Below are 16,083 nucleotides of genomic sequence, written 5' to 3'. Positions count from 1 at the left end.
TAAGCTTTAAACCCATACAAATTCGCTACAATTAATGGTAAAATCCACGTATTGAAGGGAAATTTTGTTTTGATTTAAACCTGCAGAGCTACTCTAATTTCTGTTGCATCTGTGAGTTTAAATTATCCCCTATTGGCATTAAGCCTTCATAGTAGGCAGGAGGAGGGCATATTTTAACGTTAGAAGCTTCCCATGGAAGCTGTGACTGCTGAATACCAAGCAGAAGCTGGAAGCATTTAGTGTGGCTTTTTTCAGAGAAAAGTAACTTCCCTGTGTGAGACTCTCTCTCCACCAGCTCTCACCATGGAGACCACACATCCCTGTTTGCCTTTGAGTTTGGAAATAAAAGTCTCTTATTGATCCCTGACATTTTCCCTCTATTCTTCTATATTAAGGCTTCAATTAACCTGGGAGGAAAAAGCCCAGGTTTCACTCTTACTAGTTAACCAGGGAAGCTGTTAACTACTCACTACAGACACTCAGATTTAACAAACTCATTAGAAGTCTGCAGCCACATTCCCAGAGGGCTGATTAATGGGTCTCTGAATAAGACTCTTACCATTAAGGCCTCTCCCTCCATCCTTCCTACAGGACTGCGTTTGGCAGGGTTAGTGCCATTGGCCTTATTAGTCACCACCTCCATTCCCACTGCTCCAAAGGAAAAAAAAATAATGAAACTCTCTGCAGATCTAGGCTTCTAGGCAGTCAGATGTGTCCTCATAGATTCTTCCCCACTTTACTGATGGCCTCATGCGCAGTAGGGCTCACAAATCCTCAGTTTAGATTGCATTGAAATTTACACATGTTCAGGGCAATACAGGGCCAGAAACACACCCAGCAGTGGTTAGGAGGGACTGCAGTGCCCACCTAGCTCCCTAGAGAGCTGGTATAATGTTGTTATTCCTAGTATTTCCTAGTATTCTTAGTATTTCTTGATGTCTTATTACTTAATATGGGAGAATTTAATGACACTAAATAGTCATCTGATAGCCTTTTAACCAATGTTTTTCAGTTGTATTAATTAGTACGAAAAGCAAGAGAGTAGAAAGCATTTATCCTGAGATGGTTTTCACCTCTAGTAATTGCAGCACTGCTGACCATTTGCCTTCTATGTAAAACAGACTTCGGAGTGCTAAGACACTGCAGGGGAGTGTGAGTCATCATGTGCATCTGTCTTCTTTTACCCCTTGTGCTAATTTATCCTTTGCTTCCTCTTATCCCCTCACTCCAATGGGATCCCTAAAAAACAAATACACTTGTTGCTCGCTGCAGGCCGAGGGGTCCTGTGCAATCACACTGTTCACATCCAGCCCTCAGAGAGGAGGGATCTTCAGGCAGATGAGCAACTCCTGCCCCTTGGTTTCCTCCTGAACCACAGGCAGGCTGGCTCTACAGGAGCCCGGCTGAGATGGGTGAGGAGGGCCCCCAGGATCTCAGGGAGGATGGCACTGCAAGGACATTTCTCATAACAACTAAAACTCAAAATCTTTTTTTGTTTTAAAATTTGAATTTCAAACATCAGCTGAATCATTCAATTTATGGTTTCACAACTCTGCAGTCTGCTCATAATGGAACACAGCAACGGAAACTCCTAGCCATGCAACCCTGTTTTATGATCCTATCCCAGGTGTCAGGAGAGGAGAGGTGTTTTTGTGCATAGGAGGGGTGCAGTCACCTGCAGTCTCTCTGTGCATCTTGGTTTCTAATCATTGATACTACTGTATGCGCAGGAAGGACATCTCCTAAGGGAAATGCCCTCATCAGCCTTTGTATCACTGGGAACCAGAATCCACAGCAGCACAACTGGAAACACAAGGATTGGACCATTTACCACCCACACTTAAAGATCTACTTCCTCCATATATGATCTTCCCCGATTTCTTTATCTGAGTCAAGCCACCCATTTTCCTTTTTGTTAAAGAGAGAAGGAGAACCAACCCTGTAGACCAGTATTGTCCTTTGCACGGTCACGTTTCATGGACACCGCTGAGCGCTGGCTTCTAGGGCTGTGTGCGGCTATGTCAGAGCTTCAAATGGATCACCGAGGCAGCAGTGCTGAGTCTGCTTATCGTGGATTTATAAGGACGACTGTCCACATGGCGTCCCTATGGTTCCAGGGAAACATGTGCAGGCTCATTTCCTCCCTAGTGGAAATGTTATTAAAAATGATCTCATGTAAACCTTGTACATGCTTCCTGGAGGCCAGGTACATGAGGTTTGTGAATGCATGTAACTAAAAGTTAAATTTTAAATCAGCCCATTAAAGCACTCATTTTCACATGATGTCTGCTGCTTTCCAAAAACAGTTTGCATACACTATCAAGTACAAGATGTTGATTCTTAAAGAACTCTTGATGTCACACAAAATTAATGTGATTTTTAAGTTTGATTGCATTATTGTCTCTTTTAATGTTTATTCCCTCATTATTGCTGCTGACTGACTTCATCTACTTACCTGAAATTTTTATTTCCTTTTCAGGAATGTCTGTATATGAATTTAATCTTTTATTCATCGCATTCTTCTTGTACCCACTGATTTGGCACTGTTGTTTTCATTTCGGGAGAGCAGACCTTCAGGCTCTGTAGACAAGTAGTGTCCCATCTCACACCACAGTACCCTTTATTTCCCTGTTCTGAGACCCTGAACTCTGGGCAAGTTGGGAGCCAGGGCCTACAAACTAGTGCAGCACTATCAGGAGAGGAGACTTCCTCCTTCTCCCCCAGGAGCCTCCTAGTGAATGCATCTTAGGCAGTCTACTCATTAGTGCCACCCAGTGGTGGCTGTCTACACATGCCTGTGTGTCCCTGCCTCACACATTCTACCTGCAGCACCCTAAGGTGGTGCTCTAAGGAAACAGGGGTACCTAAGCTTTTGTAGCAGCTTCACCTCCTGCGGATGCTAGGCTAAGGAGTATGTTAGGAGAAATGACCACGAAGGACAGCACTCAAGAGGGGTAATGGTGCTAAGGCTGATGCCTAAGGCATGTGGTAATCTAGCCTGGGACTGAACTAGAGAAACAGTGGAAATATACAGAATTTGAACCAGCCGTGGCAAATATGAGTGTGTGCTGCTGTGTCCCCCATTGCCTCCTCCCTCCCCAAGGCCGTTTATCTCCGTGCTCATCGCGTTGCTGCAGCCAAGGCTGATGACAGAGAACACTGGAAATCCACAGGCAACGTCATTTTTCTCGAGATATTTAGCACCTCTTCCATGGGAGTGTGTTAAATAGGTGTAAAATATTTTACACTTCCTCTCCCCTAGACTAGATACTTCTTATGTCCACTCTAAACCTCCCTGATTCCAGCCTTACTAACTTTTTACCCTCCCAGCTGTTCAAGTGTTTGTGCCCCTTCACTGCAGACCCTGATGTCTAACCTGAAAGCATCCTCTCTCCGCACAGGAAGGACCACATGTGAAAATGCTGTGCTTTGGGAGGGTTCTCCTGACTACTGACTTCGGAGTCAGCCCTGCAGGAGTCACACTCCTGCTTCCCTCATGTGTACCCTGCTTTCCTGTGCCAACTCTAATCAGTAGACCGCACTCAGGGATGCTCCCCATGTCCTGCTGTCAGGAGTGTCCTTGTGGAGGAAGATGAGGCAGATGTGAGCTGTCTGCGAGAACTTTCTGATCCTGCTCCTGATCCATCTAAAAAATTCCTTTTAACTTACTAGGCCTTGCTGCTGAGTCTAACCTCAGGGCTTGGTGGGTATGAAAAAAAAAATCTCCTCCTCCCAGGATCTGTGGCTGTGTATTCACTGACTCTCACAGATTCACGGTTCCTGGGTCTGCAAAGCCCTGTATCATTTATTTTAGGAAAAACAGAATGTCCTTGTGAATGACATGTTTCTTTTCTGGGATTTTAGTCACTTGACTCTAGGCATGCAATAAATGCCACATGACACCAATCTGAATGATAATTTGGTTCATATTGCAGAGAATTTTAGCTTTTCTACTTCTGCCTTGTGGTTAAGATGACATAATCTGTCTTTTATTTTGGAAATTCCATCTCTACTTGAATAGCATAACCTGCAATTTTAAATTTGAACTTTTGTGCCAAAGCTCTGAATTTAATAAGTCTCATCTCTCATTTGAAGGAAACTTTTTCACAAGGGGTCCAGTACATTAACCAAGTTTTATTCACCAAAGCTATGCAGTGTATTTTAAATAATTTAGTGACTGATTTGTATTTTCTGTTGTGTAACAGGGTGGTTTAGATTTCTCTAACCTATATAAAGGTAGATATAATGCAAAAAAATATGTATTTAAAAAATATCCTAGTGTTTTCCATTTAAAAACAAAATGAAATATAATATTATTTATGTATGATATAGTATTACACTACTGTATATACTATATATAATATATATTATGCTATGCATGTGAATTAACAATACATTTATTAAAACTAATACATCCAAATTATTACTATTTCAATGGGTAAAACATATCAAAATTAATGAAGGGTTATATTACATTATGAAATATTTACAGGTAGGTCATACATTTTATGTTTCTAGTTTATATCAAGTCAATGCAATTTTTTCAAATATAAAATCTATACTTCAATTTACTGAAATTTACTGTTGAAAATGTTATTCACATGTCCACAATATTTAAAATATATTGAAAAGGACTCTTTGATTTGATAAGAGTAACCGAAAGTCGCTTGCAATATTTACAGTACATGATAACACAACTTATTCCTCTTTTTAAATATTATTCGATGTTATTTTGAAGAAAAAGCATATTCATTTCAAAACTTGGCTTTTACAAGTCATTAATGTTAAATTTTTAAAAATTAATAGATATATTAAATAGTAAATTTGTTAATATCAGTAATGTTTTTGAAATATTTTGTAGAATTTAAACAGAATTTGCATAGTTGTATATTAAAATTAATCTCTTCTTTATATCAAGTATGCTATTATTAAAGGTGTAAGACTATTATTGTTAAATATCATAAATATATCAACTTCAACATAAACCTTGACACTTCACCAGAACACTAATAAGTTTTAGCTGCTGTTAGTTCTGTTGATTTCAGTTCTGAGGCACATACAGTAAGACATAGATGAAACCACCTACAGCATGTTGGCACATGTCAAATTATTGATGTTTTTGCTCTACATTTTGTTTGAAGAATTTAAATTATAATAAAAACACATGATCTTGGCAAAATTATTGATTCAGTGTTGATACTGCTATACTGCTACTACAAAAATCATTAAATTCACATATTGTTATAAAATTTAATTGATTTATTAATAAAATTGTGTTGTTTGAATTATTTCTAATTCTATAATTACAGCAATGAGAAATTAATACAGTTAACAGCTACATGCAGGATAGGACCTCCTGGAAACTGGGCAATAATAATCTCTAGTGTGATGCATGTGAGGTGAAGCAAATAGGAAGGAATACTTGTTACAGTAAAAACTATTTTTATGTGCAGCAAAAACACATTTGAAACATAAGGTGAACTTCTAAAAATATGAGTCCACATATTTTAGCTAGATTTGATTATGCTACAATTAAAAATAAGTATGGAAACTTAATTGATCCCAAAGAGCCCCTCCACAGTCCTGCTCAGCATTCAAAGGACAACCAGTCCCATTTTATTCACAGCATATAAAGATGTATTCCAGTTCGGGGGGTTACATTCCCATTCCTTAAATCCAATGCATTTCATGTAGGATGATTCATTTGCTTTCCAGTATCATCTCAGTTCTCTACCGTTCAGTATATTAAAGTTGGAAGAGGACATGGTGCTTCACACCTGTGACGCCAGCACTCTAAGAAAGCTGGAACAGAAGAGTCACAAGTTTCAGCTTAGTCTGGTATCTCAGCAACTCAGCAAAATCCTGTCTCTAAATAAAAGAAGCTTTTGAAATAGCAGAGAGTGTAACTGAATGCATAGGCCCTAGGTTCTTTTTCTAGTATTGCAAAATAATAGAGTAAAATAATACCATAGCCCTCTGGTTTGTCCCAGGGACTTTGTGTGATTTGCGTGTGGCTCAAGCTGGATTTTTCATTGACATCTGGTGATCAGTTGTAAAGCTCTCAAAAGCTTTGGCATTGTGGACAGAAACCTTGGAGATGGGGCAGTGCTCTCACGATTTCCTGAGTTGACTCTCAAAGCCACACTAAGCAGGCATACTTGTCTTCCTGCGCAGGCAGCTCTGCAGCTAAAGCAGCATCTGTGGTGGAAATTCATTCATAAAAGCTGAGAAACAAATCCTTCAGGCACAGGGAAGTCACAGCGCACTTGAGTAGTTAAATATTTTGGAGTTTTATCAGTCTCAGTATGACTGGCACTGCCCACATTTACAGCTTGAGCATACACATCGTGCCTCAGATTTCCTCACAAATGTTCCCATTTGTGTGAAAGTGATATCGGAAATGACAAGTCTTCAGAGAACAAGGGTTCTGGATTTCATGTACACAACGTAAGATCGAGGACACAGAGAAGAGCAATCCTGTAACCCTTTAAGAATGTGGTGCTGCTTGTTTCTCAAGGCTGTCCTGAAGGGTGCATCTCCTGGACCATCTCACTGCTAAGCAACATGCTGTACCTGGCAAATCCGCCCAGCATTCCCAGTTTCCTGAGCCTCTGAATAGCCTCACCAAAATTGACCTGAGTAATAGCAGTGACCTGAGGAATATCAGTTCATTCCCTGTGGGCTGGCTCTTCATCCATGCTTCAGCCAACCAACACAATAAACTGTGAACACTGTTTCTAACCTCCACACACTGACATTAAACCAGAACCCTTGCTTAATGGGACCATATAACAAATGTCAACCTATTGCATGTTTATGTTCCTTCTGTTGTTACCTACCCCATGCCTCTTTCCTGGTTCTAATACTATCCCTATTTTGCTCACTGTTTGTGGAAATTTCACTGTATCATCAGCTGGCTCCAAGGCAGGGTAGCATGGCACAGAGGCAACACTTTAATGCAGCAGACAAGAAAAGCAGCCAGAACAAAAAGGAGCAAGAGCAAGCCTTTACTTATCCTTTACATTGTACACAGGACACACATCCCACTTCCTACCCATCACCCCTGGGCCAGGGGAGGTGTAGCACTCACAAAATCTCTGTGTCCTCCTCTTGCACAGGATAAGAATATTTACAGTGTAAGAATCCTGGAACCCTGCTGAGTCTTAGTTAAACTTCTAAACTTCTCAAGTTAACACAATGTACCAACCATTAAAATCCATCCCTTGTCAACATGGAAGCAAAAATATTTTTAAGCCCATTTGTGGACATAAGACATATTTTTATTAGCATTTTGCAACTTTAACCACAGTTAACAATCATTAAGAACCAATAATATCAACATTATGTACATTAGAAAAGCCATGTTTTGTCCTAGGACCCCCAAAACTCACGTGCATTCCATTATTAAAAAGGTCTTTAGTTGCCAAAATCCTAAAAGCTTCAACATTGCTGAAGAGTCTCATGTCTCCCCTGAGACATAAGGCAAACCTTAGCTGCAAGCCCCTGTACAAATGGAAACAAACACTTCCAACTGCAGTGGCACACAGTACACATTCCCATTTTAAAAGTTACATGTGGGAATACAAAGGATTGGGACCAAAATAATTATAAAACCCAGCAGGCAAATGTTAAGTTTAAAGTGTATGCTCCTTCTGTCACATCTGGGATGCCATCACTCTAAGAAAGCTAGAGAAGGATCACAAATTCCAGCACATGAAGCAACCTGTGGCAAATTGTGAGCTCTACAGGGTTCACGTGGTTTTACCCCATGTCACTTCAGGTGGATAAATCTCATGGATTTTTTTTTTGTGGTGAGGGCTGGCTTTGCTCCTTCCTTGCAGAATTTTTTTATATGATTCACATTTTTGACTTTTTAAACTGTTAGGATCTCCACTGTACCTTTGGATTTTCTCTCACTGCTTTTTACACTGCCCTCTCAGGCACTCACTGTCTGGTATCCCAGGCCTTTTGAAATTGAGGTGGAAGCCTTTTTAGCCTCAGACCTTGTGTATTCTGTATGCACCTGAAACAGTGCCATGTGGATGATGCTGAAGTCTGCTGCCAGCTGGAGCAGTGGCCAGGCTTTTGTTTTTCTCTTGGTTGCAGAGGTCCAGTGCCTGGATCACTAAGCAAACTAAACCTGATTTTAAGGAATAGACTTCTTACTTGCATTCCTAGAATTTGGAGTCGTGTCAGTGGTAGTCACTCAGTGGACTTCCTTACAGTCCAGTGTGAGTCTGTCTGCACACTCTGGGAGGGGAGGTTTGAAATTAACTGGATCTACATTTAACTATAGTGGTGAGCAAGTCCCGTGAGAGGTGGGCAAAGCCATGCCAATCAGTGTAAATGAGACTTCCCTGGAACAGACTCACTAGAATTTAACTTGGGGTTTTGTCTCAAAGTGGGACTGTGTGAATCTAAATTTGTCAGACAACCTAAGTGTGGAGGTTTCAAGGAGGTTGAATGTGCCCTTCTTAGGAAGACAAGAAGTTTTCTCTCAGTATCCTGTTGTTGGTTTTCCAAATCCAGGTTATTTTTGGCTACCTATTCTTTCAAATTGTCCTTACAGGACAAATTGAAAGGAATTAGAGTCCATCATGCCAAGATCCATGTTTCCTTATATGAGTTGAAGAGAGAGAGAGAGAGAGAGAGAGAGAGAGAGAGAGAGAGAGAGAGAGAGCGCAACAGTGAAAGTGGTGCATTTGCTATGTGAAAGGAGAACAGAGGAAGCAAAGAAAAAAAGAGAAGAGTATTAGGGGTAAAATAATAAAAATATTCTGTGTGCATGTGCCAATATTCCAAAGTGAATTTCTTAGTTACATCTTGTTAATATGACATAATAATATAAACTTGGAAACAAGGAAAAATACAGTGATTGCTAAGAACAAGGGCAGGAGTGAACAGGACATAAATGCTAACACTTGTGAGTTCCTGCCTCAGAATAATAAAACTGTAAATAGATTCATGTTAATGTTCACACAAGTATAGGAATATATTCAAAACTACTGAATTATGAACACTAACTATTGCAATTTTGATGTTTGAACTTTACTAAAAATAAAAATAGTGAAACTATTCTACTAGCCACAAAATATTTTGTAGTTGCCTGAGTTGCAATCCATTGTTACCAATGGTTATGTCATTTATCATAAAATTTAGATTTAGTAAGAACATGAAATTAAAATACAAAATATTATTAAATGAAAGACTGGATTGCAAGATAGAAAAATTAAGGCAATTGCTGTGAAGGGATAATTGCTATTTTCATTTCTTGAGGAGCAGGGTCTTTGGGTATGCAGATTATAATCTTGTGATACCACTGGAAAAATAAATGTTTTATCACAGGATAGATCATTGCAGAACATTAAGACAGCTGACTTGGATCGATTTAGAAACCAGAAATATTGAAGAATCATTTTTAACCAGGTTGTGTGGTACATTCCTGTAATTTCAGGAGGCTGAGGCAAGAAAAATTCAAGTTCAAGGACAGCTGGATCCTATTTCAAAATACAAAGCAAAAGGAATGAAAATATAGCTCCAAGGTACTACCACATGTGAGACCTTGGTTTCCATCTCTAGCATGTAAAAGAGGAGGATAGAAAGAGGGAGAGGGAGAGAGAAGATTTTTAAAGTTAATTTATAACAAATGCTTTTATTTAAATTTTATTTAAAAACAAGGTTATCAATTCCAGAAACTGATAGTTCTCTAATATCTCAGGCACATTCTCTTCTGTAAGAATGAAAGATAAATAAAAATAAACACGATAACAAGGGTGACTCTGATGCCAAATGGAAGAGATGTTTTATCCAAACTCATTAAAAATCTACACTTATCATAAAGGTGAAATAGAATACTTGATAGGAGTCATTTTATATAGAATCTTAATTAAAAGAAGTGCCCACACTGATTCCCCACTCCTGTTTGGGAATTAAGTAGAGAAGGATAAAGGTAAAAATATCCCATACAAATTTTGGACACCATGAAAACTGAAGGCACACACTGCCAGGTGATTGATCCATGAACAGAGATGCATGTGTTCAAAGCCTGCACCAGCTGGGACCCTTACTTGCATATGAGACACATGGCATTCAGATGTATTCCCGCCTAGAAATGCAGCATCTCAGAAACAACCAGCATTCATAGCTGAGGACTGAGGAAATGACTGACATTGGAAGAGGTGGACAAAGCTTGATGACTGCCTCAGCTCCTCTCAGTTAAAAGGGTAATGTGTTAACTCCTAAGTCCCAAAGAACAAGAGCAGAAATAAGGAAAGCAACCTTGGATAGGGTAACACACGGGACTCGAGTCTTCTTGCTGTCCAGAATGGACTTTCCTGTGATTGCTACAGAATCATAGGATCTTTCATCCCCCCAGCAGCTTCCTAAGCCACCCAGAGACCTCCTTGTTCCTCAGTCTGTAGATGAGCAGGTTCAGCATGGGTGTGAGTATGGTGTAGAAGGCTGACACCATCTTGTCCTGCTCTAGGGTGTGTGAGGAGGGCGGTCTCATGTACATGAACATGGCAGCGCTGTAGTAGAGCCCAACCTCTACCAGGTGTGAAGAGCAGATAGCAAAGGCTTTGCAGCGACTCTCCAGAGAGCCCATATGGATGACAGCTCATAGGACACAGGAGTAGAAAGTGATGAAGACTGTGATAGCGAATATGAGCATCACCATGCAGGAGATGAACAATAGCCTTTCAAATGTAGATGTATCTGTGTATGAGAGAGTTAGCAGGGCCGCCACATTGCAGAAAAAGTGATGAATTTACAGAGAGTGGCAGTAGGAGAACAACAGGGCAGCTGTGAACAAGATGATACCATCCAGAGAGCCCAAGATGCAGCAACAACAGTCAGGAGCACACAGAGCTTCTGGGTCATCAGGACAGGGTACCTCAGAGAATGGCAAGTGGCAGCATAGTGGTCATAGGCCATTGCAGCAAGCAGGAAACACTCAGCTCCAAACAGGGACACATAGAAGAAGATCTGGGTCACATAGCCTGCCAGAGAGATGGACTTCCTGCCAGACAGGAAGTTGACGGCCATATTGGGCACAGTGGTGCAGATGAGTATGAGGTAGGCAGCTTTATTAGTTCAATTTCCAAAGGTATAACTTCAGCCTGGGCAGGGTATGCAGTTTACATGTGAGTTTCTCTCATCAATGCTTAGTGATCTCCTTTAGAGACGAGGTAGCTCCAAGATTGTATGCTCTTGGATATGCTGGGAAACGTAGTCTATGGTTATTTTCACTGTTTTCATTCATCCTTCACATAGAAAATCTCCAGTAACACTTCCTTAATGTTCCCATGCAAGGCTACTGGAGCTCATGAGAATACATTCATTTACTAAATGGTAGAGTAAATAGAAAGCTTAGGAGACATTTAATATATTTGTGTATACTAAATTATCCCTACCATTGGAGACTCCCTTGTAGATTTTCATTTTGTTAGACTCCTCAACAAGGTAATCACTGTCCTTTTTGTGTTAAAAAAGGCTAAAATGCAAAGTTAAAAACATTGTTATTAGCAAAAAGAGCTTGTCATTCTGTGCTATGCTTATCACCCTGATAACCATGTAACTGGAGCACCGACCATATAGTTATAAATTAACTGAGGCATCACCATACTGTTCTGTATATGTCATCATCTCAGTAACCTGTTTGCTATGTCAAACTTTGTTCCCTTTTGTGAGTCAGAGACAAATGATGCTGTGTCAACCTTCATTCACTTTGTGAGAAACAAATGTTCCTGGAATTAGCAGACCAAAGGTTGTAAATTAAGGAAAGAAAGGGCTAACCACCAACTTCAAAATGTCTCTGACCCCAAACAAAGGGGAACAAAGACCTTCCCCATTTATGCCCTCATCATGTCACTCTTTACTTTGTGGTTTAGTTGCTATAAAAATCTGTCAAAATGCTACCCAATTGCACAGTTATGCAAACTCCATCTACACTGTGTTGCTGGTGCCAGCTTAAATAAAAGTGCTTCTTTTTAAAAGACATCTTGCCCCACTTTTTAATAATATCTCGGGACCTTGTTTTTGGTTTACATTTGGGGGTTTGTCGAGGATTACATGGCGGACCCCTCCCTACATTATTTTTTCACTGATCGATCAGCTTGAACCATCTGTAAGTGTTTGAGTCTTTTGTTCTTTGTAATTATAGTGTGCACATTTAAAGTTGCAGATGAGCCCAGTGCTCCTTCTGCACTGGAACAGAATGCCCTCTGGGAAAGGGCTTCTAGTCCATTTTTGATTTGAGAAGTTTTGCCTTTTTGGTTTTGTGCTTGGTATATTTTTACAGTGAAGCCATTTAATTGTTTGAATCTGTTATCTCAGTACTAACATTAGGATTTCTTTTATTTCTCTTAAACTATTGCTGCAGGTTCCATGTGGTTTATTGGATTTAAGGGTCATAATAAAAATTTATTTCCCTTTAAATCACCAAACCATAGACAGAGAAACCTTTGTGTCCTTAATGATGGTCTTTTCTTTTGTGGCACCTTGTTTAATGTTTTAGTCCTCAACTAATTACTTACAACCTCAGCATGCCTTTAAAAAGTATTTTTCTTTCTGCTTAAAATGTAACTATATATTTACACACACACACACACACACACACACACACACACACACATATGGTTTTTTAAAATCATTAACTTTACAAAGTGAAACCAGGTCATACTGTTATTGAGCTAGTTAAGAAAGTTACAGTTTTTTAAAATGTCGCATTTTAAGGTGGTAAAAAGACAATAAAGTATTCAATATATTTTAGATTACTAAAAGATAGTCAGTTCAAGGATTTTGTTGAAAGTTTTAATGTTGTATAAAGAGTTAGAGAAAAGATAATTGGCTGGTAATAAGTAAAATATACAGAAAAACAAATGTGTTCAGAATTTGACAGAATTGGATCAGTAAACCTTTACTGCAAAATATTTCCATTAAAATAAGATTATATTCCAAAAAGGGGGAGGACAAACTATAGCCCTTGTCATCCCAAGTTTATATAGTGATAAAAAGTCAGTATTTATCTTTACATAAAATATATTTGCCAATGAAAATAAAAATTAAAAATGACTGCAATTCTCAGTCCCTTTTGTACTAGGAGTCATCATCATTCAGAATTGTCAGACTCCTCTCCCTCAATACCCTTTTTTAAAAGACCCTCAGGGCCTTATTTCTCTTTTGAAATCTGTCTTCTCCATTCATCACCCCACTTAGGACAACTGCTAGCAGATTTTGCAGGTTCTGTTTACAGCAGAAGGGAGAGAGAACATTTGTACTGTGGGATAAAAAGTAGTGTGTGATCCAGATGAAAATTCGTGCTCTGATCACGAATGCCAGAACTGTGTTTTCCCTTTGTCCCACCCCTATTGGACAACCAGAGGTAAGAAAGCTCTCCATCAGTATCTCCAGTTGTTATCAGAAGCCCTTAAGAGTGCTGCCAGAAAACCTACCAATTTGTCCAAGGTAGCAGGCATGGGAAAATTGGCTGATGAATCCCCCTTGGGGTTTCTGAAAAGATTGCTAGAGGTCTGTTACATTTATACACCCATAGACCTGGTAGCACCTAAAAAGCAAGGTCCATTAATATTGCCTCTGTAATTGTCGGTGCCTGATATTAAGCAAAAATTGCAAAGCCTTGAGAGATTTGAGGGAATGACTCTCAGTTAGTTATTAGAGATTGCTTAAAAGATATTTGACAACCAGGAGGAACCTAAAGACCAGAAGCAGACGAAGGTATTGGGGATGCTAGCCAACAAAGTCACCCAGTCCAATGAGAAGTCTCCTCCACCCCTAGATAAAGATCAATGTGCTTATTACAAAGAGAAGAGGCATTGGCAAAAGGACTGTCCCAAGCTCTTCCATGGGCTTTAGATCTTTCCAATGTGGCAGCCAGATGGCCGCTTTGTCTGTGGGTGATTTCCTCAGTGGCCCTCCTAGTAAAGGAGGCTAAAAAAATGACTTTTGGATGGAAACTCTTAATTATCTTCTCCCATTTGCTGGAGACTCTCATCAAGGCTCCACTGGACCAATGGCTGCCTAACTCCTGAGTCATGCACCATCAGGCATTACTTCTGGATCTGACTACCATCAGTTCAAGGTGACAGTGGCTTTAAACCCAGATACTCTGCTTCCTGATGATGACCCATCCTTGCCCCTCTGATCATCTCATGAGGCTTTGACCATATTTGACAGGTGAGTCACTATCCAGAGTTACACCATATTTCTCCAATGGAAGAAGTTACATCTATCAAGGTAAGCAGGTCACGGGAGCCACAGTCACTACAGACTTTCAGATTCTATGGGAAAAAACGTTGGAGCCAGGAACATTGGCCCAATGCAATGAACTCATTGCCCTCACTGAGGCCCTCAAGTTGTCAGACTGATGGCAGATACGTACTTACTACTGCCCATGTTCTTGGGGCCATTTATTAAGAGTGGGGTGTATTGACTTCAGCGGGCCAAAAGATCAAAAATGCTTCCAAATTTTGGATTTGTTAGCTGCCATTTAGAGGACAAAGAGGTTGGCTATTCGATATTATTCTAGCAGATGCCACTGCCTGAAAGGCATCCATAAAATAAGTGGGGATTGAGACAGCCCCAGCATTGCTGTTGATTCCACTTACTCTGTCAGAGCCCTTTTGTCAAAAAGACTTGCATTTGCCAGCTCAACTCCAAGTGAAGCCTGATATCCCAGGGGGCTCATACCAACTGCCTGGTAAGCGAGTCCTCCTTCACAAGGGCTGGGGATGAGAACTCATCCAACAAGCTCATCAGTCCACTTACATGGGAGGATCAAAACTAGCTGCCCTTTTTGAGATCATTTATGTTATTGAAGCTTACTCAGTCTGTGAGCCTTAGATGCCCTCATTGCAAGTTCATGAACCCAAAGTGCCCACAAAAATTGGAAACCACTTGTTATCATGGGACTATGCCTAGAAAACTTTGTGAAATAGATTTCACAAAAATGGGAAAGCCTGGACTTCAAAGGAACAAGTACTTATTCATAGTGGTAGATACTTTCACTGGGTGGGTCAAAGAATTTCCTAAGTCTGAGTCACCCCTGATAGCAGTTTCCCTGATTTGGACTCCCTTTATCCATGGGATCTGACAATGGTCCAGATTTATAGCCCAGATAACTCAAAAACTAATGCAAGCTTTGCAGATCAATTGGAAATTCTATTGTACTTACTGCCCTCAAAGTTCAGGACAAGTAGAAAGGAGAACCAGACCTTTAAAAAAGTAATAACGAAAATAGCATTGGAAACTGGCAAGAACTGGATGATTCTTTTACTTTTGGCCCTCTTGCATGTGTGATGAACCCACTATGTTGCAGATGTTTCCCCTTTTGAAGCTCTATATGGGCTTGCCTCTGGACATTGCTTACTAGTGTCTCAATCTTAGTGCCCCAAATTTCACTGCTGACTGTTGGCTATGCTTTCCATCTCGACTTCCCTTCTATATCTCACCAGTTTCCAATGCTATCTTAGTTATAATAGTCCTAGTCCCTCCAGGCCCTTCAACTAGTTCTGACTTATTCTGACAACAACATTCCTCCACTTACAGTCCACTCTGAAAATGAAGTGCAGTGGAACCTGGGACACTATTCCTCATCAAGAGACATTACCATAAATCCCTTGAACCCCGGTGAAAAGGCCCCTATAGCATGGTCCTCAGCATTCCGACCACTGTCAAAGTCGCTAGAAAGTCTGCCTGGATTCATCATTCCGACTTCAATCCAGTTCTGGCCTCTGACAGCAATCAACTTACAGATAAGTGGACTTTTGTCCCCTCCAAGGATCCTTTAAAGCTTAAAATTGCCAAATATATCTGATAATCTTGTTCTTATGTGTTATTCCTTATGGACACCCCAAGGAGATACCTCATAATCCACTGTTTGGAACTTGGAAAATGACTATTTCACTGGTGAATTATTGATTGCCAACACTACTGTCCATGGGATAATTAAGATAGATTTATGTGCCCTATTAAATAACATCCAAGCAAAAATTAGACAGAAGAGAATTTTTTTTTTTGGTCTGCTTGCCATGCTGCATGATTGTTTGCTAATGGAGCCTTGCA

The 16,083-nt window shown here is 40.1% G+C and overlaps 1 pseudogene; it reads right to left on the bottom strand.

The window, feature by feature from the left end:
* Positions 1–10,363: 10,363 nt before the first annotated feature.
* On the bottom strand, positions 10,364–15,727 carry LOC106025638 (olfactory receptor 2M4-like; annotated as a pseudogene).
* Positions 15,728–16,083: the final 356 nt, after the last annotated feature.

This window comes from Cavia porcellus, unplaced genomic scaffold, assembly GCF_034190915.1.
Source record: "Cavia porcellus strain 051 isolate PalLab524CR breed Dunkin Hartley unplaced genomic scaffold, mCavPor4.1 scaffold_2, whole genome shotgun sequence".
Taxonomy (NCBI): Eukaryota; Metazoa; Chordata; class Mammalia; order Rodentia; family Caviidae; genus Cavia; species Cavia porcellus.
This window is presented reverse-complemented; position numbering and strand designations above follow the sequence as displayed.